At 34.4% G+C, this 27,807-nt stretch overlaps 1 protein-coding gene across 1 annotated transcript in view; it reads left to right on the top strand.

The window, feature by feature from the left end:
- Positions 1-9,163: 9,163 nt before the first annotated feature.
- Positions 9,164-27,807, top strand: part of LOC128220314 (calpain-5-like) — an 89,719-nt gene continuing 71,075 nt past the window's right edge. The window contains exons 1-2 of the mRNA XM_052928669.1: positions 9,164-9,306; positions 17,500-17,625. The gene's annotated coding sequence lies outside the window, so the exon portion shown is untranslated. The remainder of the gene's footprint in view (positions 9,307-17,499; positions 17,626-27,807) is intronic.

The raw sequence follows: 27,807 nt of genomic DNA, 5'->3' as shown, positions 1-27,807 counted from the left end.
CTGTTGTTCTATTGTTTATTCCAGTGTGATTCATACAATGAATGTATAACCCTCGTTTATTTTTTAACACGATTGTGAATCACGTTATCAAAACATTTTCACATGATATGGTTTTTATTAATTTTTATAGCAAACCAGATAGGCATTTCCGGTGAATTGAGCCGTGCTTGAAAATTCCATCTGGCACCACCCTATGCCAGATGAGTCACGCGCTGTGACGTTATACTTTTTATTTATTTTAAAAGTTCAATAAACATTAACTTGACAAAAATATATCTTCAAAACAAAACAAAATAACCCTTAAAAGACGTGATATCGTAGGAACTTATTGGCGTATGCAGTAAATACAAATTACTGCGCGTCATGACGTCAGTAAACATCATCGCACGCGCTTTTTGGTAAAATGAACAAAAATGCGCTATTTATGTATTTTCTTCACAAAACAATGTGATTTAAAGTATGCTAGAAAAAATATCTATCATTAGTGTCCGTTCCGGATAGAATAATCCGACCCTCGGGCACACATGGTAGATATTATTATTAATTTATACATAAACCAGATTCTCAAATGTGGATCGTAATTAAAGGTATTTTAAAATTAATATTTAGAATATTTAAATCACGTTTTACCCTTATGTTTATACTCTATGTGTACTGTTATTTAGTCATATATTGAAAATGTTTGTTCCAACATGCTTACGTATACGAAAGTCAAATAATATTCTTGTACTAACTTTGATGAATTGCAATGGAACTTTTTTGTTTATTTCATCCTTTATATGTCAATAATATAAGTCGCTCACTGCATAGTATAGTTGTAACGTTGATATATTTAAATGTAAATTTAACATAAAATAACTGTTAAGTTTACGTGTAATAAAATATGCTCTATTCTGTTTTTCTGTCATGCTTTTCGATGAAATATTGAGTGTTATCAGTGCATTACAACAGTGAAAATCTCAACTTTAAGAACTTCATTCACAATCAAGGCAGGGGGGCGGATCAGGGGCGTAACTAAGGGGCGAAACTTTTCGGCATACGCTCCTACCTCAGAACCGAAAGTATATGGCTATAAACTATTTGCATTGGGGGGGGGGCGGTTGAGTTAACTCCCTCAAGAATGTTTTAACAATTTGTAGTCGGCAACGGTGCATTTTAAGCGTATTTGATTACTTTTTTTCTCACATTTTTGAATAAAAAGTAAACTTGGACTATTTTAGAGTGGGCGTGCGCCGAATGCGCCCAAGTCTAAATTCGCTAGTGCAAGGGAAGTTACTTCCCATTCGTCAAAACGAATTTAATTCATCCCCTTTGAACCAGTCAATGTTGACAACAATAATAATTTGATATTGATGTTTTTGCATATGTTTAAATAAAGATAATTTTGGAATTAAACATAACAGTTGATTAGAAAACTGGGTAATCCTGTTCTTGAAACGTTTCTTGAACTTGAAGCTAAATGTTCGAACAATTGCTTTCTTACAAAACAAATTACAGACTTAAACAACTGCGCGAGCATAACTTCGATATGATATCATCTAACAAATATACATTTCAAACTGTATGACGTTGTAGTATGAACGTCCTGCAAAATTAAAAAAAAAAACAATTTACCGATTCCATCCCCGCCTTAAAAAAATGACAATAAGCAAGCGTGGTCTTCACTCTTTATCTGTTAAACGACTCATCTCAAAGCGAATCAGACTGATCTCTGACATTGAGTAGTGATGGAATATCCAGGTAACATATGACAAACTCGTAGAAAATTGGTTTAATACTTCTGTGCAATTTCATTTTACCAATAACACGCATAAGTAGAGCGACGAATCAAACAAAAGCTAATAGGAAAGTTTGTGAAGAATGGTGCAACCCATTATCTTCGCCGATAGGTACGTTCTCTTTGATTCGCTGCGAACGTGAGAACCAGATTACCAGGCTTTGTTACACCTTTGCCCCACTGGAGAGTATATATCTGGTCGTTTTAACGGTCGACCTCCAATTCTACCATTACACGTTATGATTACAAAGATTTGACATATTTTTTTTGAACATTTCTTTTTGAATAAAAGTGGCATTTAAGCTTATTGGTTCGAAAACGACGATTAATTATACATGGTCACATGTTTTATGAAGAACAACAGCTGAACAGAAAAGTTTGTTGTCATTATTTGCTTTTTCAGAATGAGATTTAAGATTTACGTCTGTTTTTTATTGTTTGTAAATGCATCTGTAACAAAGTTCATGCTGTGTTGCATAATTACGGATTTTGATGACTTTGAAACTCTGATAAACGTAAATGATCCACTCTTCGCTATAAGGGCGGTTTGCCCAAAAACTAAGAGTTGCAAAAACATAAGCGAACTCTACAATGGAATTCTGGATAACTCTTATACAAACGGAACATGTTGCCTGTCATGTGACTGCAGCGACTCCTGCTTTGTCAAAGGCAATTGTTGCTTCGACAAAGAGAAAACCAGGAACGACATGTCTTTTAAAAACAGCTTTAGCAACAACCGTTCGTGTGTTCAGACATTTACTGACGGAAATGAGCTTCTTTATGACCTTCGAGACTCACCCGTCAAAAAGTCGTATATATTACACCAACAATGCCTCCAAATGGACACAGAGGCTGCGCAGAAATGTCTGAATCCAAATGAAACAAAGCTGGACGAAACGAGCCCTGTCTTTCTTCAACGAACGGGACTTAATTATCGAAATGTATTTTGCTTGGAGTGTATCGGAGAAAACAAAAATAACGCGGAATTTTGGCCGTTACAGATTCAATGTGAACACCTCAATTTTAATCCGTTTCATTTGCGATATCTTCTAAGTTCGATTCGAGAGGAAACAAACGAACGTTTTTTACAGCATGCAAAGGAAGCCGGTTGCAAAATTGTTTATGATCCCGTATATCCACAAACAACTGAACGGTGTTTGCACCCTAACGATGTCATGTCCTACTGCGGTCCGCCTTTTGGAAATATGTATAATGAGACAAGGAGGCTTTGTGAATCCGGTTTGCCTGACGAGATCCATTTTGTCCCAGTAGTTATAGGAACACGAGTTTACAAGAATATTTACTGTGCTGCTTGTAATGATGACCTGGGGATAATCAATGGATCCATTTCGAATATTGGTACGAAATATATGAACTTTATTTCACTTCTCAATACTAATGCCTACATGGTACGAGTAGCAGACAGCGTTGGTGCCAAGTGTTACGCTGAATTGGAAGCTCCAGAAGAGGTACGTGTGTTTGTCGGTCCAGGGTGGAAACATAAGAATGTAACACAACATACTTGTTTAACTGATTCAGTGCTTGAATTATCTGGGCAAATTAACCTGATCCTAACCATAATGTATAAAAACATTAAACGGTTAATACGCGATTCTATAAGTTTCCATCACCGAATCGAGCATCCTCGGAAACAAAGAGCAGTCTATGCCGCTTAAAGAGCCCGGTCTTCGTTTTGTTCCCGGAGTTTGATTAGGTGATTGGTTTCCTCAAACACGACGACAAACCTTTTAAACAAATTTTGGTAAAGACCGAAGGCGGGGCACTGTAAGTGGCGTAGACTGTGCAATGTTTCATTTAAAATGGTGAAGAAATAGTACAGATATCTTTTGTTAAAGTCTTCATTAGAAGCAAAATGTTGCCTTCCGACGTAATTTATCACGTGGTATACACACACACTGACTATTTTAGGTAATCGTGATCTGTATTTGTTTTGTAATGTGAAGTTGTGTGTTTCTCGTAACATGTCTGTTGTGTTTGAATGTCGTGCCTGTCTACAGTAGTTTCGTTAATATTTAAGGTTACACCACTTGCATCGGATTTTCAAACTCAATCATTGTTTTGTAAACAATCCAAAAAAATATAATAATTTCATACTAAAATTTACAATACCAAAAGGACCGTAAAGGCAATAACTGTTCAAGGGAGAACGCACTCCTGGTTTGATAATGCCTTTTCAGCAATTGTTCCGTGCTTTCGATGTCAATATTTCAAGAATTCATATGTATTACGTCGATAAGTTCATATCTTTTCATGACTTGATTGCGTCATATTTGATGCCTTTTTTCGAAAACGAGGTTCCCTTATTTAGACCCGACATCTAATGGTACGGCACATTTAGTTTCTTTTGATTATGGGATTGTTTCTGTTATCTTCATTGCATTACATACATTAAAGCTATGTTTTTTAACAAAATTTTAGACTGTATGCGTAGACGAGACTTGCCCATTGATTGATCTACGAGTGGGAGATAGGTGTTTGCCGCTAATAACAAAGATACAGGGATTCTGCCTTGACTACCGTCTTACAATCAGCTTCCCTTTTAATGAAATACAGATTCCTTCTCACGAACAACTCTCTAAAGATGTATTTAATGGTATTATTGCCGACAGCAAGCTGAAGACCATTGAAGCCACACTCATACACAGCGAATTAGAGAAAACGTCCATTTCCAAAGAGGGTACCGTTGACATGTCAATGCGTTTACTGGGGAGACTAGATGCCATGGTAGAGTCAAAGTATCTGTACGTTAACTTTATGAGAAAGTTAAACGAATTCAACGCCCCGAAAGGAGGTAGTAATAACACGTTTAAAATTAAGCCGGGTTCTGTGGGTTTCAAGCCAATAGCTTCTGAACTCAAAGATATGGTTGAGTTTTTGACCGACAACGATAGGTATATATTTGAGTGTAACGCTATTTACGCTATGGCGAAAATTCAGACTTGTCCTGCGGTTGAAACTACCTTCTTTACACCACTGGAGGAGAAAAGGATACAGGTATGTTTTCTTAGAGAACAATAATATTTTGTTTCGAAATAAACACGATGTTTATGTTCCCTATTGATACGTCTACAAATAGTCTGTTCTTAAACGTTATCTGTATTGCAAACTTGATTATACATTTTGTAAAATAAAATTGAATGGGTAAAGTTTGCTTTACCATACTGACAATCCAGAATACACTTAAACAAAAGTGGTGTATTAAACCTCTCCGATATTAACTTTTATGTCGTTTGTGTTCACAGGTCGGTCCGCTAGTGTTCGAGGCTCATGAGTACGTGTTGATTACTGCCAGCGACGGGCGACGTGACGTTGTCCACATCTGCAAAGATACGTTTGACATGAATATGTACTTGTTTGAGACATCAGCCAATGATGGTCATAGTTTGAATATGCGATGCCGAAACGAGGGATATGTGATTTTGATTCTTATTTTTACTCTTACCTCAAAGCGAATATCCTGGTAAATGGAGGGTAAGATTTGAGTTAAAGTGACTCTCTTCAAAAAAATTTTTTAACAGACTGGCAAAGATTGCAATTTTCGAAATTGAACGATAACATATATTTCTGCTAGTTTCGATCCACACTTTAGAGCTAATGTTTTTTTAGTTTGTATTTTAAATGTTTTCATTTAAATGATACCATAATTGAACAAAATATGTCGAACTTTCTATTGTTGACAATTAAGCGTTAAGAAGTGTTTAACAATTACACATTGGATTGGACATATGTCTTAAAAAGTTCAGAATATCCTAGTTAGGTAATTGAAATTTAATTGTATAATATCATTATTTTTAAATTGTGTTGAAGATTTACTTTGCAAGTAAAAAAACATGAAAGCAAACGATGAATAACAATTTCATAATGACTTTACCTGACATGAACAGAAACATCTAATTTCACTGATATGTGCCGCTAATCACTACTTAGAAATACAAAGTCTGTCCACACTGCTTTCAGCTTTACTTTGCATGTTAAATCCAGCAATCAAACACAAATAAAAAAAATAAAATTAAAATTAAATATTTTGTTTTGTCAGAATGCCGAACTTCATTAAAGTGACACTGTTATTCAAAATCAATACCACAAATGTATTACAAGCACAATTTTTGAGTGATATACTTCTTTCTAAATAATAAATTGTTTGCAAATATAAATTACTGATAACAAGATTGTAACCGTTCATTTATTAGGTGGAAACGCAAACAAAATAATTTAAGGATTTGTAAGTGCTAAACGATTTACTGTGATCTTCTATCGTATCATATGGTAGAAATACCGCGTTTTTTGCACCTGTTTTCAAATTAGTACCTAAAAATAATACCTAAATATATTGTATCCTTCATAGAAACCGTTGCTTTCGATATGTATTCATCCTTCTTATTATATTAAAACAATTGTATTAATTGTGGGAAATCTAATTTGGGAGTAAGAGTGCTTCTTTAACAATTGAATAATAAAGGAAATTGAGAAAGGAGTGGTTTCTATAGAATGTGAAACGGAAAAAGATATATTTCAAGCGAAAACTCCAACAAGGATTGTCATTGTATATAAAGAGATACTAGTATTAATATTGTGCAATAGAATATTGTATCATTTCCTTCTCTCGTGTAATTATATGAGATGAAATGCATTTTTTGGTGATGGTGTTGTATGCCATTCTTTGTGTATGTGTACATTTGTGATCTATCAACATGTTAATGATGATAAGCTGTATATGCTTAATTCTTAATAAAATTATGTCATGTTATGTTATAACACCCTAACTACTTCAACAACTATGCTGTACTTTGAAACGCTGTGTTTTTCGTTGTGTGTTCTGTTATACGTTCATCCTAGAGCCAATTCAGTCACGTTTTTTAGGTTCTGCGCTTGTCCCTTGTTAAGTGCATATGTATAATTTACAAATAACAAAACAAAAAATTATTACTCTTTTGTCCTCAGACAGCGGAAAAACTATGCACTGTGTTAGTAAATATCTATATCATGCATTTTTGTTACGATCGAGAACCTAATTATGTTGAGAATTGATATGATATATAGTATACTTCTCTATTGACTATGTCTTTGCTCTTCACGATGATTTGTTTCATATGATTTATTTCATATGTTTTGCATTTTGGCTATAGATGATGTCATTTAATGCTGAATAAATATTATGTTATGTTATGTTATAATTTACATATTTACATGTATATAACTAGGTTAAACTACAGCTAACAATTTAAAATGTATAGTTTTTAACTATCAAACTGTTTCTATCCGTTTAAAGAAATCTTATTAGTTGTTTCAATTAAAACAGTTTTTAATAATTAAACTGTTTTGATTGTAACTTATTTCTAACAATTACACCTTTTTTATTTCATACAGTTTGTTTTAAAATTAAAATGTTTTAATTCTAACAGTTTATTACAATCAAAATGGTTTACTTTTACCAGCTTTTGAATTAAAATGTTTTAATTATAACAATTTTAACCAGGTTTGGAGGTTCAGACAGCAAAAAACATAATTTTTGAACACATGTTTTGTAATAATAATAATTAATGTTATTTAAATCAAACACAATTGTTCAATTTTGTCGGTCAAGGGTAATAATCCATCATTAAATAAACTCCTACCCGCTCTCAGCGCTCAAATGTTACAACACTGCGGTCAAACAGATATAACAGCTTTCGAGAACGTTTTCGTTGTTGTCTTTTTGGATCGTGACCAAAGCTAAAGCTACAATGACAAACCTGTCGTACCTTCTGGAGAGTATATCTAACGTTAGACCTAACTTAGCTCTTAATTTTGTAACCAGCAAAGGAAATATTTGCCTAATTGCCCGACTTAATTATTGTTTTTCTTTGACTCTTTATAAAAAAAAAACTTTCAGTGTGTTCTAAATATCGTGTTCCAATATTGTACTTTTGGTATTTCATGGCTAATAAAACTTTATGAAACATCTCACTGTTGTTTTCTGTCTGTCTCTTGGTCTGTCTGAAACAAGACAGATGGAAGAACATCATGTTAGATCATCAAGTGTAATCAGAGCCAGCAACAACTTGAAGACAATCCGAATAAAGTACAATTGTCATACCTTTGACTGGCGTGATCAACGAGCTTACTGCATTTGAGGAAAGTAATTATACACTCACAATACATGTGACCAAATTTAATTATCGTGTTTATATGTTTAGCGTCATGCAAGCTGAAAATTTACGACAAAACTGTAATGTCGAGTAATTTCCTACCATGAAGTGTCAGGATAGGTTTCAAATACAAAACGTAGTGTTATTGTGGAATATCACGATATCAGTATGATTGTTATACGCTAATGAATAGCCTGAATTACTTTGATAAACAAATTATTGAAATCGGGTTATAATTTCAGTAACATGTGTCGAAACATGATCCCCAGGCATTATCATATACCATTATACGGAAACAATTGTCGTACCTTGCATAGATTCCTCGAATGTAAAGGCTACAAATTAACTATATAACACAACGCCATATTATACACCTTGTCATTATATTGTGTGATCGTGTATGCTTCATACAATGAACGGATGATTCATGATATCACTATGGTTGTGATACGTTTAATGAACAGCTTAAATAACTTCTCACTTTGAAAGAACAGATCCTGCAAATCTGGAGATATTTTGTATTTTCAGTTATATCATCATCAGTTACTATACACAATTTGATAGTTAAGGCTACATAATAAACAATACTGTAATGAATATGTGTTACTATTTAACTGAACGCCAAACACATCCAGTTATTATATTGTTTAGAAGGCGTGATTTGTGCAATGAATGTATCCCCTTCGTTCAAACTTATTTCTTTTACAACGATTTTGACACATTTTTAATTAAATATCATATTAACCACTCACTTACAACATCACAAGAGTGTGGTATTAGGTTTTAGGGCAAACCGAAGTACCTAAAGGAAACTCTCGTGTCCGAATTGGTGACTACAATCCAATATCACCTGCACCAAGGCCGAAAAAAGGCCCGGAATACCTAGCGCGCTAACCGGAAAACTACCACACACACACACACACACACACACACACACACACACACACACACACACACACTTTTTATTTTGTCAGACATTAAACAACATTTACAGGCATTTGGGTAAACAACATGACGGAAAATAACAATTGAGGCAATTTTACCACCAGTTACAGTGAAAAATCGCTAACAGGCATGATAAAGTAAATCAATGTAATACAGAGTTTTACAGCTTAAGAAGTTTGCATGTATCTACTCGTTGATCTGCTAACTGACTTGTAGTAAAAACAAGTCCCTTAAACTTGCCTCGGGATATTTTATGAATGGAAACTCGCCGCGTTTCATTGGCTAACGGTACAAAAAGCACGTGCAGGAATTTATGAATGGTGTAGATAGTCTTGGAATTAAATTTAATATGCGATTATGTAGATTTAACTAGTTATGAATAATGGACTTTGTTGAGATAATGATCGCTGCGTGATTTGGAATATAAGCCTGGAGGTAAGAAAAAGTAGAGTAATTAATAATTGTTAAAACTTCACGTGATTCATCAAATATCTGGATAACTTTGACAGATTAACAAGGGTTAACATGTATCCACAAATAATGCTGCATTAACCAAACCTGCATCATTTAGGCGTAAAAAATAAGTTATGAATTTCGGCTTTCCAACCTTTCCTGTGTTTAACAGCTGATCTTTCTTATTGCCACTGGATAAACATGTACTAACCGTTATCTTTCATTATATTTGGTATTTTATTCGTTAGTGTTCTTGTTCATGCAAGACTCATGCATGTTTTTTTATAGAGTATGTAAATAGCATTGTCCCAGGCATCATGTGCATGATTTTCAGTCTTATAATTAAATTGAACGTTTCCAATCGTTAGATTTTGAAAAGAAACTCTTCCAGCCTACCTTATTAGGGGCACTAAAATTGGAAACAATATCTGAATTCTTTATTGGATAGTTCTATTTTATATCGGTAACCACCGTATAATGTTTTAACCTGGGACCCATGTAGAATTGGTTGTCAAATACCGAGAGGCAAAGCATATTACTAAGGCAACATATCAATTCAATATTCTTAAGACATATCGAGAGCAAAAATAATACACCAAAGCGCAAACATAAATATAGGAAGTAACTATATTGTAAATTAAAGCTACAACAGTATAAACATTTTTTGATTGTCGCCAATATTTTAACGGTGACAGATGTTAAAGACGTTGAAGCCTAATATAAGATCATTAAACACCGTAAACATATATACCGTCGGAAATTTCACCATTACATAACAGCTATAATTGTTCTAAGGCATTTTTTCTTTTAATGAAAAGTTCAGTATTGAACTAACTCTATCTGAGATCTGTTAAACACTACCGCTTAACCTACATGTGCTTAAAATACTTACACCAAAAAGTAGTTCTCCATTACCTCGTTAATTTAACCATTATTTCTTTTAAACTAAATTTTTAGATTTCTTCCTAACTATTAATATATTTTTTTAGTCTTTCAATTACTTTTTAGGGTCAAGTATTATTTTCTTGAGGCATTGACATTTTACTATTTATAAGATATATATTGTCATTGTATTGCTACGTAAGAAATCAAAATCTCATCGCATTTCACTCGTTCGGTTCGCCTATATGTGATATTTAATAAGTAGTTAGAATATGGTTTTTTACCACATTTATCCATGTATACATGTGAACTATGGAAATAAAGGAACTTTTACTTGACAATGATCAAACAGTTGGAATTAACATCACAAAAGGGAATCAAGGTTTTACAAAAACTGAATCGTTAAACAGCTTAAACTTAATTAATGAAGTGTTTATTATCCATGCAACTGTTAAAAATTCACATAATTTTCCGAAATAAGGCAACCAGTCTTTCGCCACTGATTATATGCAAAATGGCCCATTTTATCATTAATACGGAAATTGCTTTCAGTGTTACCTTTGAGCTATGAAACGGAAACATGTTTATTTGATTGTTTTGCTGATTGAACGACTGTACAAATGGAATGTCACTGTTACTAATAACCAACAAAACAATTTCCGTTCAAACACTTAAGTTACAAGTAAGGTATAGTTATGAAGCTTTTCAAGTAGCAAAGAGTCGTTACTGCATTTGTGGTATGTGGGTCATGGTCAATTAGGGTTTTCACTAAAACATTTCGTAAAGAGTGACGTTAAGTTATGAAACTTACTGAGATATAAATTAACTTGGAGACGAACTTTATTTTGCATTTAGGGTATGTGGCTTCTATATTGAATGAAGAATTAACCGGTTCGCACACTAAATAAGACTGGTTTTTAGTTTTCCATTATATTAATGCATAATATAAGGTATGATTTAGGTTAATATGTATTACATTTATACCATGCAGAACGTGTTTACAAAAACAAGAGTTACATACCTTTCAATGAATGCATAAATTTTCATCGCTTTCCGTGCACATAGATCCATCTCATGTTCTTAAGATAGTTCTTTAGATAGTATTTCGGCTTTATAAATACCTCCACAGTAAACAGTTTGCCATTTAACAATACCTCTCAGATCCAGGACACTTAACATCAAATTCTTCCTCAGTTATCTAGCTCTTACTAGTATTTGTTTCAAACTGAATCTCCTGAGTCCATAGAGGAAGTTGAGAGCCATTCTTAACGCAAAACATTCGTTTTCATTGGCCTTTTTTTGGTATTTTAAGATACCATAAACCGGTGAAGAAGGTAGTTCGTCGTAGAATATGGATAATTGGCAATGGAACCTAAAATAAACATGGCCAGAAGCTTGCGGACACTGATTGGTCATTTATTACGAATACAGGTATTGAATTTTTACCCCTAATTTATTGAATCAATTGTTGATATTTTCAATAACTGTATTCCGAAAAGTAGTTTATAGAAAGGTCACACACGCTAACAATCCGATCTCGCGGCTTGTATAATTTGACGCTCTGATATGGAGTTCAAAATCGAAACATTTTGATTCACTTGCTTCGAAACTCAAATCAAGTGAACTGAGATCTAGGAATGGTGGAAAACTTAATTCACTTATCACTCCCACTACTCGTTGGGTTCGTTGCAGACGAACAAGGCAAGGCAAGGCCAATATCCTCAATTATTTATTTGTCCTTCAGACCTACGTTGACGTTTCAAGCCAAGTATTACCTCAACGGAATTAAATTAGTGTTGATGGTAAACATGATTCGATTGTTATCATTCCCTCCGAAGTTGAATATGCCTTCATAGTCTCTCGGTCGGTAAAGCATCTGGGTCTGATGGCATTGATAAACGTATTCTACTCGAAGCTTCCTCAAAACTAAGCCAAATGCTTTGTTAACTTATTGTGTTATTCCTTCCGATTGGAAATATTAAAATGTATGCGTTGTCTTTAAAAAGGGTGATCCTTCCAACCCATCAAATTATCGTCAAAACTCCCTTTTATATACCATGGAGAAGGTTACAAAATGTATACAACTTTCTCCGTGATACACGTTCCTTTACCTGATTCCAATCCGGCTTTCTGCCAGGTGAGTATACTGTCAACTACTTTACCTAGCTATATACTAGTTTTTGTCATGCTCTCAACATGGTCTTGTCATAAGAGTTATCTCTTTTGCAAGGAAAGCATTTGACAAAGTCTGGCAGCGTAATCTTCTATATAAAATCGAAAAAGCAGGTAAGTGTAGCCGCTTAATTTCTTTTCTTGTATTTTTATTTGTATTTGTAACAAGCTTTTTGTTCACGTTTCACACTGCATTTTTCAATGTCTGACCCTATACAAACGGTGAGTCCCCTAAGACATACAGCAAATGATTATATAAAAACCGTGCTGGGTCATAGAAGACATGTGATATTGAAGTGATTCAAGAAACAGCTTATAATACGATTATATTTTTTTACTTCCTCCATTGTATTCATGAACAAAATCAAGGCCTCACAGATGTTAAAAGTAAATGAATATGTAGAATTTATTATCTTACATTTTGATCAGACTAGTTTCTTCTCGCATTGAAACACTTGAAGAAATAAATATTGGTGTAAAAGAAGTGTGGTGCGATATATCTAGATGTAATAGAAGTGTGGCGCGATATATCTAGGCGTTACCGAAGTGTGGTGCAATATAACTAGGTGAAATAGAAGTGTGGTGCGATAAATCTAGTTGTCAAAAACGTGCGATAAATTAAGATTGAATAGGAGTGTGGTGCGATAAATCTAGGCGTAATGGAAGTGTGGTTCTAAATATCTAGGTATCAATGAAACGTGGCGCGATAATTCTAGGTGCAATAGGAGTATGTAGCTATATATCTAGGCGTAACAGAAGTGTGTTCCGATATTCTAGGCGTAATACAGGAAAACTGTGGTTGTTTGAAAAAGCGGTCGGCGGTCGAGAATCGGCGGTCCGTCGAGGTCGGAGCCTTGTCCCGAACAATTTTCCTTCTACATTATATTTTCATATAATATATACCTACGATGCACCGAAACCTAAGTCGAGGAGTTGAGCAATATAGTCGGTCCAAAGTACACAAATCATCATAAACCTTATGGCTACCTCGAGGTCAAAATTTCATTCTTTTACCCGAACGCGTGTTTCAAAATAAACGAACAATTGTTAGGTGTTAAAATTTTCGCAAGTTGTAAAAATTGCAATGACCGTTGAAAGGCATATTGATAAGGTGTGAAAAACCGTTTATAACTGTTTACGCATGGCCGATAGTAGTTGATAAGTGCATTTGGGAATGAGCGATTTCCACCACGCAACACATAAGCGGTGTCTTAGTAAACAGTCGGTTTGACGACCTCAGACTTAAATACACTAAAAGATATTTCATAACAGACAAATTGAAATTGGTCGTTCGAAACAGCGGTTTCCTCGAGGTTTTGGCTCGGTCCCATGCGTCCTCGAGCGGCAGCAGCAGCACCACCACCACCACAACTACTACTTCTTCTTCTAATAATAAAACATTTAATAATCATAATAATAATAATAATAATAATAATAATAGTAATAATAATAATAATAATAATAATAATAATAATAATAATAATAATAATAATAATAATAATAATAATGATAACCATCTGGTAACGACATCCGAATTGAAGAGCAAAACTAGTTTGTAGGTCTATGCTGTCCATCTCTTTATATACCTTACAATCTTTAATGTCATTGACGATAAGACTCATTATTTCCACCTTGCTTCTCTTTCCTTTCTCCATTATTATCCAAACAGCTTATTTGAGTGTTTTCTACAATAGTCAGTCTCCTTATGTTTCAACATAAAATATGTTTTTGATATACTTAATTGCATCTTCTGTCTCCAAATTGTTGTTTTCTGGATCATTCCAGGATTAATAATAGAATAAGCGAGGGTGGGTTGATATGTCCAATTTACCATATAAAGCAGTTTAACACAATTTCCCTCAATGCCTTTAATTTTCCAACATTTACCAATGTTAACATACATTCTCCCACCTCAGATAAATAGATCCATTAATTTAACCATGCTAGAAATTCTTATCTTGCCCACGGGCGAAGATAAAATGCCCGTATGAAACTTTTTTTAATGGTCACCACATTGTAATTACCTCCCTTTTTGAAGACTGTCGTCTGTAGCGTCTTGGAAACCTTGTCTTGTGGATATATTTAGAACGCTAGTAAATTATTTCTCGCTTCAAATGTGACCAGAACACAGTTTTCACGCACCTTTCAAAAAATAATGCTTCACTCTTCTTAGAACTATTAAGACCGATCAGACAATTTACATACTCTGAATCACTGCGCCAATATCCATGACAACCACGAATTATCGCATATCCATACGCAATTATTTTCACTAAGCACAAAAGAGTTCCAGCCAAAAAATACATTTTTACTTAATTTTGTTTAACTAAGGTGGGAGAAAAAGCATCTACATCCCGACCCTCGCGCAGGGTGTTTTGCGGAAACTCGGTAAACCTCGTTTCCGAAAAACAACCTACGCTCAGGTCGGAATAAACCTATCTTACACTCTCGGCCATGGAAGATACTTATAATCTGAACGTTCTGAAAAGATAAATGTTATTAATCATAAGATAATGAATAATAACACGTTTAATAATCATAGCCGTCTTAAAATCGTAAGAGTCCAATGTCTTATATGCTTTAATCGTGTGCAGTGGCAGATTATATTAAATGGCTAAAACATATAAAACACATATACAATGCAAATATTTACAACAACAACAACGACAACAACAACACCAACAACAACAACAACAACAACAACAACAACAACAACAACAACAGCAACATCATCATCAACAACAACAAAACACACAAAAACAACAGCATCACAGTACATCCTAAAACCAAATATCTACATGGAACTTACTGATTTAAGAAACCAACCACTCTTACTCCAATCGTTCTCCCACGATGACTTCTATTATCCATGCATGTTATCAACTGTAACCAAACCCACATATATCAATATCAGGAAACGGGTTAAAAAATATCATGGAACTACCATTCCGATTTATATACAAAATCTGCTTATGTCATGAAGACATGATACAACTAAATAAATGCAGGTGAATAAATAATGATCAATCCAATACATTGCAAAGCCAAGACAAACACAAAAGACAACAAATGCAAATCAATACTAAGCATTAGTGTATGAGATTTTCAGTACAACAATTCAGTTTTTCAATGTAAACAATGTAAACAAACATCTCTAGAGTTCAACAGTGCACAACTATCAATCAAGCTTTAGGTATCCCACTTCTCCAACAAAAGGCAAGGGAAAGTAATATTATACACTTACTTCATTGTCTTATTACATATTGCGTCTCTTAGACTGAAATTTCACTCCGCTACATAATCAATTCCATTCTCTTGCCATATGGCTTTATATTTAGCCTGTACATGTATTTTTCTATAAATACTTCCTGCTTTAAATGTAAAACGTACCATAGATGTAAGAAGAGGAACTTTATCCTTTTTGAAGGTTGTGTGTACTTCCGCTCAATAAAATAAGTTAAATTAAACATGGTCCGATATTGCGAACAATTTGATTATACTGCGCTGGGCTGTTTACATCCGTATTGATTGCAGGACTCAAACTGAGATAAAAATAGAAATGTATTATGTAATCAGTAATTTACAATGGAAAACAGATCATTTCTGTGTATTGAAATTGTAAATTATATTTAGAAATCAAGATTTTGAAAAATAATAGAGTTTGTAATTTCCCTTATTGCATTTAATGTTTTAGATTGAAGAACACATCGCACCAAACATCTTACTGAACAGTTTTACATTATGAATATATTCAACGTGTATAAACCTATCTGAGATATACAAACAGACTCGTCACATTATATTAAACTCTAAACAACTCTATATTGGGGTCCCTTGTGCGAAGGAAGTCAAAGAGCCCGAAGAAAAATCTACAAAATCAACAACAACCAATTAGCCACGGGCGACGTGGTCTGCTTGCAGGCCACATGACCTCCCAAGTGCTTGTGTAGGCCTCATTTTTAACAAAACAACATCTTTCTCTTTACCCTCCCCCAAAACAGCACTAATACCACATGTACAAGTTATATCGTCAAGGAAAAGAAACACAACAATTAAAGTGACACTCTTATTCAAATTCACTACATAAACAAGTGTAACACACATAATTTTGACTTATAACCTTTAACTACTTACTGAATAATGCATTTATGAAAATTATTAAAAACTAATGAGAAGATTTTAACCGTGTATTTAATAGCAGAAAGCGCATACATATTAAATGATGGTGAATGCTAAAAGATTTATTGTAGTCTACTATAGTCTCATAAGGCAGAGGTACCGTGTTTTATGTTTATTCTTTCAATTCAAACTCGTTATCCTTCAAAAGAACCATTGTTTTCGACATTTATTCATCCCTTTGGAAAATTAAAACAAAATTATTCATTGTGGTAAATCTTATCTGGGAGTAATAGTGCATCCTTAAGTTATCCTTCAAAAACACTCCAAAACACAGGTCAACTATAATATTGTCTTGATTTTTATAAACTTAACAGTTACTGCGTTTGATAACGGTCATACGTCCAGAAAGCAGCTCCATAACCTGGTCTATATGTGTGATACATGAGGCAAGTCAATTTTATTTTCGAAATAAAGATGTTTATTCCAATATTTAACTCATTGCGTTCCAACCTTTCAATTAAACAACTTTAATGAGTTAACGGTACTGAGTACACGTATACTTTTATGTTAAAAACATGAGTGCTTGCTTGTTTGTGTATGTGCGCCTGTATGTCTATTTAATTGGTATTGCTACATCCATTGAAACCCTAATATACCGATGCTACCATTTCCTTGCTAGCTTTGTTTCTCCATCCTAATGTGAAAAGTATGACTACTCACGTTAATCCAAAATTAAATGAAGCGAAGTCAAAGTTGTACATTGTATAATCATATTTTAATATAGTTAAAACATAGTCTTAACGTTTGTTTTTTTATTAAAGTTCTAAATACATATATCACTTACCCTAAAACACAATTAATATGCGGTCACTTCTGTTGAAACTGTCCTACATGTTTATGATCCACAACCTGCAACGATCTCCAGTCCCCAGATCAGACCTGTCAATCGTCCGTTACAATGTCCTTCGTGTTTTATTCACAAACGCGACATTCCTTTTGCAGATCTTTCAGAGTTTGACGTGATATGCTGCACGGAAACATGGTGAGATGATAATAATATTCCTGAGTTGTTACATCTCGTTTAGAAGAGACAGACAAGTGGACAGGCACGGTGGAATTCTAGTAAATGTGAGTGATAATTTACCTTTATAAAGACGGCACGAGTAAGAACCTAATGGTACAAAATGTCTATGGCTTGAAGTCCGTCTTAAGAATCGTAAAATATTGGTTGGTACATTTTATGGTCCACCAAATTAAACCCCTCTTGTCCTCTCATCCATTGAAAACTACATCGATCTTGCATTCAACCTCGGCATACAAGATGTCATTATAACTGGAGATTTTAATCTTGATATGACGAAAAATGCCTCTCGATCCAAAGTAAAACACATTGTACAAAGATACGACATGACATAAATGATATCAGAGGCAATTAACTTCACTGAACATTCTATTTCACTTATCGACCTCTTTCTAGTCTCAAATCCAGAACATGTTAATATTTCTGATGTAGGTGAACCATTTTTAGGCCCAAATATGCACTTGTCCCTTCTTCTGTTGCTTTAAATATTCTAAGCCATGCTCATCATCTTACAAAAATGTATTTGGAAGTATGACCAAGGTGACTTCAACTAATTACGACGTAGTGTTTCTGAATTAATCTGGGACTCCTGTTTTACGACACATATTGACATATTTGCTGACAATTTGACTACAACCTATGTCAAGCAGCTATTCATATAAGAATAGTAACTGTTCGAAAGTCTGATCCAGAATGGATGCACAACTCAATTAGATTGCACATACGCAGGAGGAAAAGAGCGTACGACAACGCCAAGCTATCAGACCTCCACAGCGGTTGAGCTACCTGCAAACGATTACGTAATGAAGCAACAACTCTTATTAGAAAAACTCGCATTACTCATTTGGAGTAATTGGCTAAAGATTCTGGTCCGGATGGAGGAGTTGCAAACTAGCTAAACCTTTGAGTTGCCTTTTCAACCACTCCCTTCAAATTAGTATTTTACCTAAAAAGTGGAAATTGGCCCATGTATGTGCTGTTCATAAGAAGAACGACCCACTGTTAATTGGAAATCATTAACGTATATCGTTATTAAGTTGCATTAATAAGGTACTTGAAGAAGGTTATTCATAAGCAAATGTTCAACCTCTTCGTTGGCAACAACGGCAAATCCTCCTTACAATCGGGTTTTGTCCCTAATGATTTAACTGTAAATCAGCTTTCATACATTCATCAAACATTCTGTTAAGCTATGGATAAACTAAAAAGAAATTCGAGCTGTTTTGCGATATCTCATAGAGATTTGGAAGGGTATGGCATACAGGTCTCCTGTTTAAACTATCTCGAAAAGGTATCTCTGGATCTTTTCACAAATGGCTGTCCGATTATCTCAAAGGTGGACAGCAATTTATTGTCTTGGATGGATATTACTCAGATACTCTCCCTATACAGACCAGTGTTCCCAAAGGTTCAATTTTAGATCAACTTCTCTTTGCTATTTGTATCAATGATATTGTTAAAGAAATTCAATCTAACATCCGTCTCTTTGCAAATGACACCAGTCCCTACGTACTAGTCGAAGATCCTCTTCCGCAACGGTTCAGTTGAATACTGATCTCACTTAAATTTATGAATGAGCTGAAAATTGGCTGGTTTCATTCAATCCTAGCAAAACAGAATCTCTAGTTATATCACAAAAGTACACCAAACCTCAGCATCGACCTGTGCCCATGTACAATACAAGTATTTCTAAAGATGGAATCCAGAAGCATTGTTTTATTAAGTAAAGGGAAGCGTAATTTTACGTCATTGATTTTTAGGAAGCCTTCTTAACGGTGAAACAAATAATTTCTAACTTATTGGTAATTAACATTTCCTTAACATATTATGTGTTCTTTAAAAAAATCTTTACACATGTGAAAGTGTACCCATTAATGCTGCTATAAAAAAGGGTTTCGTGTAAATAACATTCGATAGAAAGCTTATATGTCACGCCTACTTATTTAGGCGTCGGCTGTGCGCCACTACCCAACAACTAACCCTAACGAAAATTTAGCCTTTTCCCCACCTACGTCCAGCACTAGATGTTATTTAGACTGAACGTAAATACAATCTCGAACTATTTGACTATGTGGGGTCAATGTCACTGTTATTAATAACCAAGAAAACAGTTTCCGTCCAAACACTTAAGTTACAAGTGAGATATAGTTATGAAGCTTTGCAAGTAGCACAGGAACGTAACTGCATTTGTGGTATAAGGGTATGAGAGCAGGATATTCAGATCGGAGATCTGATAATATAAGTAGGCATTTAGATTAAGATCAATACACAGCCTTAGTTCACAATACACGGTTATGGGGGGATCATTTATAGAACGATTAAACTAGGCCCTAAAGTTACAAGTAAGGTATAGTTATGAAGCTTTGCAAGTAGCACAGTGACGTACCTGCATTTGTGGTGTGTGGGGTCATGGTCAATTAGGGTTTTCACTAAAACATTTCGTAAAGAGTGACGTTAAGTTATGAAACCTGCTGAGAAATAAATTTACTTGGAGACGAACTTTATTTTGCATTAAGTGTCTGTGGCTTCTATATTGAATAGAAAATTGACCGGTTCGCACACGAAATAAGACTGTTTTCCATGATATTAATGCATAATAGAAGTTACGATTGTAGGTTAATATGTATTACATTTATACCATGCAGAACGTGTTTACAAATACAAGAGTTACATTCCTTTCAATGAATGCAAAAATTCTGAACGCTTTCCGTGCACATAGATGCATATCTCAAAGGTTCATGATAGTATTTCGGCTTCGTGAATACCTCCACAGTAAACTGTGAAAGGGCAAATACGACATATGACATATTATCTGAAACCGACATCAAATTATAAGTGTATACAATTTGAAAGACGAAATGATGTAGAGTTGATGTTAAATAAACTTAATTGTTTGTGGTTGGAAATAAAGATACGCACAACTAAACGTGTACTGATTAGTTTGTGCCATCGTACTATGGTAATAGTTACTTTAGCCTCAATGAAGATTCTAAAGATTTTGCGAGAGAAAGCGGCATTGATGATATTATCATTACAGGTGATTTCAATCTGACCAATTACGTTGAAAATACAGGGCGAAAATTCAACTCCATTAGTGAACCGTTTGCAATTAACAATACCTCTTAGATCCAAGACACTTTACATAAATTCTCTCACAGTTATCTACCCCTTAATAGTATCTGTTTCAAACTGAAACTTCTTAGTCTATAGAGGAGTTTGAGAATCATTCCTAATGCAAAATATTCATTTTCATTGTCCTTTTTTTGGTATTTTAAGATACCATAAACCGGTAAAGAAGGTAGTTCGTCGTAGAATATGGAAATAAGACAATTGGACCTAAAATAAACATGGCCAGAAGCTTACGGACACTGATTGGTCATTCATTACGAATACAAATATTGATTGTTTTACCCCTCATTTTAAATTAAAATTTCGACAGCGCAAACGAGCTGATAGAAATGTCAAACACGCTAACAATCCGATACATTTGGTTTCGCGGCTTGTGTAGTTTGAAGTTGTCGCTCTGATCCAGAGTTTAAAATCGAAACATTTTGATTCACTTGCTTCGAAACTCAAATCAAGTGGACTAAGTTCTAGGGATGGTGTAAAACGTAAGTCATTTATGACGCCCATTACTAAGCCCACTTGATGGTGAGTACCTTGCAGACGAACAAGGTAAGGCAAGATTGATATCCTCATTTATTTATTTGTCCTTCAGACCTACGTTGACGTTTCAAGCCAAGTATTACCTCAACGGAATTAAATTAGTGTTGATGGTAAACATGATTCGATTGTTATCATTCCCTCCGAAGTTGAATATGCCTTCATAGTCTCTCGGTTGGTAGAGCATCTGGGTCTGATGGCATTGATAAACGTATTCTACTCGATTGGAAATGTTTAAATGTATGCGTTGCCTTTGAAAAACGTGATCCTTCCAACTTATCAAATTATCGTCAAAACTCTCTCTTATATACCATGGAGAAGGTTACAAAATGTATACATGTACAACTTTCTCCGTGATACACGTTCTTTGCCCGGTTCCAATCCGGTTTTCTGCCAGGTGGTTATACTGTCAATAAGCTTACCTAACTCCATACTAGTTTTGGTCAAGCTCTCAACATGGTCATGACTTAAGAGATGTTTCTTTGATATAAGGAAATCATTTGACAAAGTTTGGCATCGTTATCGTATTTATAAACTCTAAAAAGCAGGTATGTATGGTCGTTTTATGTTTTGGTTTTCCAACTACGTAAAAAAGGCGCCTGTGTGTGATAATTATAGGTGCCAATTCAGCATTAAAATCAATAGAAGTTGTTTACATTGTTTACAATGATGATATAGTAAATGAGAAAGATACAAATATCAAGTTATTTGCTGATGATACAAATCTCTTTGTTATAGTGGACTTCAGCAGACTGCAGCTTTAATATATATATATACATCAACAGAATATCTCTCTGGTCTTATAAGTGGCTTGTAAAGTTCAATTCTAATAGATCTGAATCAATGGTCATATCTAAGAAAAGAAACAAACCTATTCACCCACCTGTGTACATGCAAGACATTGCTATCCCGTCTGTTGAATCGCACAAACACCAGTGTAGTTTTCCTTCTGATGAGGGCGATTGGCATACTCATATCAACCAAATTAAAGTTGCTGCAATTAAAAACAAATCTAAAACAGTCTTTCAATCGAGTTGTTAACATCAAACGGGATGAGTTGATATGTTACTTTGATTCACTAGAATGTGTTATTAAAAACACACATGTCTCACTGAAAGGTCATTTTCGAATGGGTGTAATTTGCTGTAACATTAATTAGCTTTATATTCATATATAGCATTCTTGTGTTGGGGCTTTAGAACAGTAGTTTATGACCTATCCAAAGCATTACGTGGCAATCAACGATGTTAAAAATCAATGACCAGGGCATCAACGATGTTAAAAATCAATGTCCAGGGCATCAACAATGTTAAATATCAATGTCCAGGGCATCAACGATGTTAAAAATCAATGTCCAGGGCATCAACGATGTTAAAAATCAATGACCAGGTCATAAACGATGTTAAAAATCAATGTTCATGGCATCAACGATGTTAAAAATCAATGTCCAGGCCATCAACGATGTTAAAAATCAATTACCAGGGAATGAAGGATGTTAAAAATAAATGATTTAGTAGATGTTGTTTTCTAACATGTTGCTCGGGCTAGTTTTTTTGTCGCATTGGAACAGTTGATGAGATTAATCTTGGTGTTATAAAAGTGTGGTGCGACATATCAACGTATTATAAAAGTGTGATGCGATATGTCTAGGTGTAATAAAAGTGTGTTTCGATATATCTTGGTGTAATAGACGTGTGTTTCGATATATCTATGTGTAATACAAGTGTGATGCGATATTTGTAGGTTTAAAAAAGTGTGTTTCGATATATCTAGGTGTAATAAAAGTATGTTTCGATATATCTAGGTGTAATAAAAGTGTGGTGCGATATATCTAGGATTAATAAAAGTGTGATGCGATATATCTAGGTGTACTAAAGTGTGTTTTGATATATCTAGGTGTAATAGAAGTGTATTTTTATATATCTAGGTGTAATCGAAGAGTGTTTCGATATATGGACGTTATATAGAAGTGTGATGTGATATATCTAGGTGCTATAGGAGTGTGGTGCGATATGTCTAGGTGTATTTGAAGAGTGGTTCGATTTATAGGTGTTAAAGGAGAGAGGTTCGATATATCTAGGGGTAATAGAAGTATGCTTCGATATATCTTGGTGTAATGGTAGACTGGTTCGAAATTTCTACGTTGTATAAAAGTGTAATACGATATATCTAGGTGCGATAAGAGTGTGGTGCGTTGTATCTAGGTGTATTTGATGAGTGGTTCGATATATCTAGGGGTAATAGAAGTGTATTTCGATGTATCTAGATGTAATTGAAGGGTTTCGATAAATCTATGTGTAATAAAAGTGTGATGCGATATAGCTATGTGTAATAAAAGTTTGGTGTGAATGCAAAATGCTAATCAATACTAACCGTTAGTGTATTAGACTTTTAGTAAAACAATCAAAGTTTTCTAAAACAAAGTAAAACAAACATATATGTCAAGTTCAACAGTGCAGCTTGAGATTTGCCGCTTTTTAGCAAAAGGGAAGGGAGAGTAATAGGCAAACTTATTTCATTTTCTATTACAAATTGTCTCTCTTAGACTAAAATGTCACTTGGCTTCATAATCAATTCCATAGCTCTTGCTAAATGCTTTTATATTTAGCCTGTACATGTTTTTTGTCGATCAATAACTTCCTGCTTGAAATGTGAAGCGTACCATAGATATAACAAAAGGAACTTTATCCATTTCTAACTACTGTTTCAGTCCTACACATTAAATATATAAATATATTGACAAGGTGTGCGTACTTCAGCTCTATCAGATAAGTTAAATTAAACATGGTCCAGACTTGTCAACAATTTGTTTAAACTGCACTGGGCTGTTTGTATCCGTATTGCAATACTCTTATCAAGCCGAGATAAAAATAGAAATAAATTATGTAATCAGTAATTTACAAATGAAAACAGATATTTTCTGCGTATTAAAATTGTAAATTATATTTAGAAATCAAGATTTTGAAAAATAATCGAGTTCGTATTTTTCCTTTTTGTATATTATGTTTTGAATTGAAGAACAGATTGCATCAACCATCTAACTGAACAGTTTTTCTTTATAAGTATATTCAACGTGTATGATTCTATCCGAGACGTACAAACAGACTCGCCACATTATATTAAATTCTAATCACGTCGTCTTTGGGGTCCCTTGTGCGAAGGAAGTCAAAGAGCCCGAAGTACTACAAAATCAACAACAACCAATTAGCCATGGGCGACGTGGTCTGCTTGCAGGTCACATGACCTCCCAAGTGCTAGTGTAGGCTTCATTTTTAACACTTTAACAAAACAACATTCTTCTTTTTACCTTCACCCAAAACAGCACCAATACCACATTTACAAGTTAAACCGCCAAGGAAAAGATATCTTTCAAAAACACTCCAAACCACATTTCAAATATAGTATTGTCTTGATTGTTATATACTTAACAGTAATTGCGATTTATAACGGATATAGTCCAGAACGCAGCTCCATAAACTTGTCAATATTTGTGATACATGAGACTAGTCAATTTTATTTTCGAAATAAAGATGTTTATTCCAATATTTAACTCATTGCGTTTCTACCTTTCAACATAACAACTTTAATGAGTACACGGTACTGAGTACACGTATACTTTTATGTGAAAAACATGAGTGCTTGCTTGTTTGTGTATGTGCGTCTGTATTTCTATTTAATTGGTATTTCTACATTCATTGAAACCGTAATATATCTATGCCTCAGCTCTAACTCTTACCATTTCCATGCTAGCTTTGTTTCTCCATCCTAATGTGAAAAGTATGACTACTCAGTGTTAATCCGAAATTAAATGAAGCGAAGTCAAAGTTGTATATTGTATAATCATATTTGTATATAGTTAGAACATAGTTTTAACATTTTTTTCACTTCTGTTGAAACTGTCCTACATGTTTATGATTCTGAACCTGCAACAATCTCCAGTCCTCAGATAAAAACCTGTCGATTGTCCGTTGTCCTTACAAGTTTTATTCACAAACGCGACATTCCTTGTGCAGAACTTTCAGTGTTTGTCGTAATATGATGCACGGAAACATTGTAAGATGATAATATTATACCTGTGTTGTTACATTTTGACTTGTACATCTCGTTAAGAAGAGACAGACAAGTGGATAAGCACGGTGGAATTCTAGTATATGAACGTGATAATTTACCTGTTCAAAGACGGCACGATTGAGAACCTAATGGTACATAATGGCTTGAAGTACGTCTTTAGAATCGTACAATATTGGTTGGTACATTTTATGGTCCATCAAATTCAACCCTCTTGTCTTCATTGAAAACTCAATCGTTCTTGCATTCAACTTCGGCATACAAGATGTCATTATAACTGGAGATTTTAATCTTGATATGACGAAAAATGCCTCTCGATCCAAAGTAAAACATATTGTACAGAGATACGGCATGGCACATATGATATCAGAGGCAATTAACTTCACTGAACTTTCTATTTTACTTATCGACCTCTTTCTAGTCTCAAATCCAGAACATGTTAATATTTATAATGTCGGTGAACCATTTTAAGTCCAAATATGCACTTGTCCCATCTTCTGTTGCTTTAAATATCCTAAGCCATGCTCATCATCTTACAAAAATGTATTTGGAAGTATGACCAAAGTGACTTCAACTAATTACGACTTAGTGTTTCTGAATTAAACCGGGACTCCTGTTTTAGGACACATATTCACACATTTGCTAACACTTTTACTACAACCTATATCAAGCAGCTATTCATACAAGAATAGTAACTGTTCGAAAGTCTGATCCAGAATGGATGCATAACTCAATTAGATTGCACATACGCAGGAGGAAAAGAGCGTACGACAACGCCAAGCTATCAGACCTCCACAGCGGTTGAGCTACCTACAAACGATTACGTAATGAAGCAACAACTCTTATTAGAAAAGCTCGCATTACTCATTTGGAGTAATTGGCAGGCAGAGAATCTTGGATCTGATAAGGCTTATATTCTAAATACCTTTTTCCAGTCGCAAACTGTTCTCGATGTTTTAAATAAAGCTCTGCTAAAGATTCTGGTCCGGATGGAGGAGTTGCAAACTAGCTCAACTTTTGAGTTGCCTTTTCAACCACTACTTTCAAATGAGTAATTTACCTAAAAAGTGGAAATTGGCCCATATATGTGCTGTTCATAAGAAGAACGACCCACTGTTTGTTGGAAATCATTAACGTATATCGTTGTTAAGTTGCATTAATAAGGAACTTGAAAATGGTTATTCATAAGCAAATGTTCATTTTCTTCGTTGCCAACAACGGCAAATCCTCCTTACAATCGGATTTTGTCCCTAATGATTTAACTGTAAATCAGCGTTCGTACATTCATCTTAGATTCTGTTAAGCTATGAATAAACTTAAAAGAAATTCGAGCTGTTTTGCGATATCTCAAAGACATTTGGCAGGGTATGGCATAAAGATCGCCTGTATAAACTATCCCAAAAAGGCATCTATGGATTTCTACACAAATGGCTATCCGATTATCTCAAAGGTCGACAGCGATTTATAGTCTTGAATGGATATAACTGAGATACTCTCCCTATACAAGTTCAATTCTGTATCAACTTCTCTTTGCTATTTTATCAATAATATTGTTGAAGACATTATGTCTAACATACGTCTCTTTGCCAATGACTCCAGTACCTACGTACAAGTCGAAGATACCGCTTCAGCAACGGTTCAGTTGAATACTGATCTCACTTAAATTTTATGAATGAGCAGAAAATAGGCTGGTTTCATTCAATGATACCAAAACAGAATCTCTAGGTATATAACAAAAGCACACTTAACCTCAGCTCCACCTCTGACCATGTACAATTCAACAATTTTTGAAGTTGGAATCCAAAAGCATTGCTTTATTAAGTAAAGAGAAGCGTAATTTTACGTCGTTGATTTTTTTTTAGGAAGCCTTCTTAACGGTGAAACAAATAATTTCTTACTTATTGGTAATTGACATTTCCTTAACATATTATGTGTTCTTTAAAACTATCTTTACTCACGTGAAAGTGTAACCATTAACGCTGCTATAAAAAGGGTTGCGTGTATATAACATTCGATAGAAAGCTTATATGTCACGCCTGCTAATTCAGGCGTCGGCTGTGCGCCACTACTCAACAACTTACCCTAACGAAATTTACCCGATCGACGTTTATAATGAGCACAGCCTTCTCCCCACCTACGTCCAGCAGTAGATGTTATTTATACTGAACGTACATACAAACTCGAACTATTTGTCACAGTAAACATTTTATGGTATATTTCACTAACGTATGTAAAGCTATGAGACGACAAATAATAGATATATACGTATCATGCTACATGTCTTTAAAATCCCGTATGCACTTACTTATAATATATTCTTACAGTGTACTTTTATTTACATGGATATACGCACAATGGGATTAGTAGTAGTATTTAGTATTCACAAAACATATTTTTATTTCTTGATAAAACAACGAATATAATTGTTCCAAATCTCATGTTTTGTTACCAAAATGAGTTTATAGCTCCTTTCGCCATATCATTGTAGCAAAAACGCG

This window comes from Mya arenaria, chromosome 15, assembly GCF_026914265.1.
Source record: "Mya arenaria isolate MELC-2E11 chromosome 15, ASM2691426v1".
NCBI lineage: Eukaryota > Metazoa > Mollusca > Bivalvia > Myida > Myidae > Mya > Mya arenaria.
Note: the sequence above shows the minus strand (reverse complement) of the source record. Positions and strands in the feature narration are given on the sequence as shown.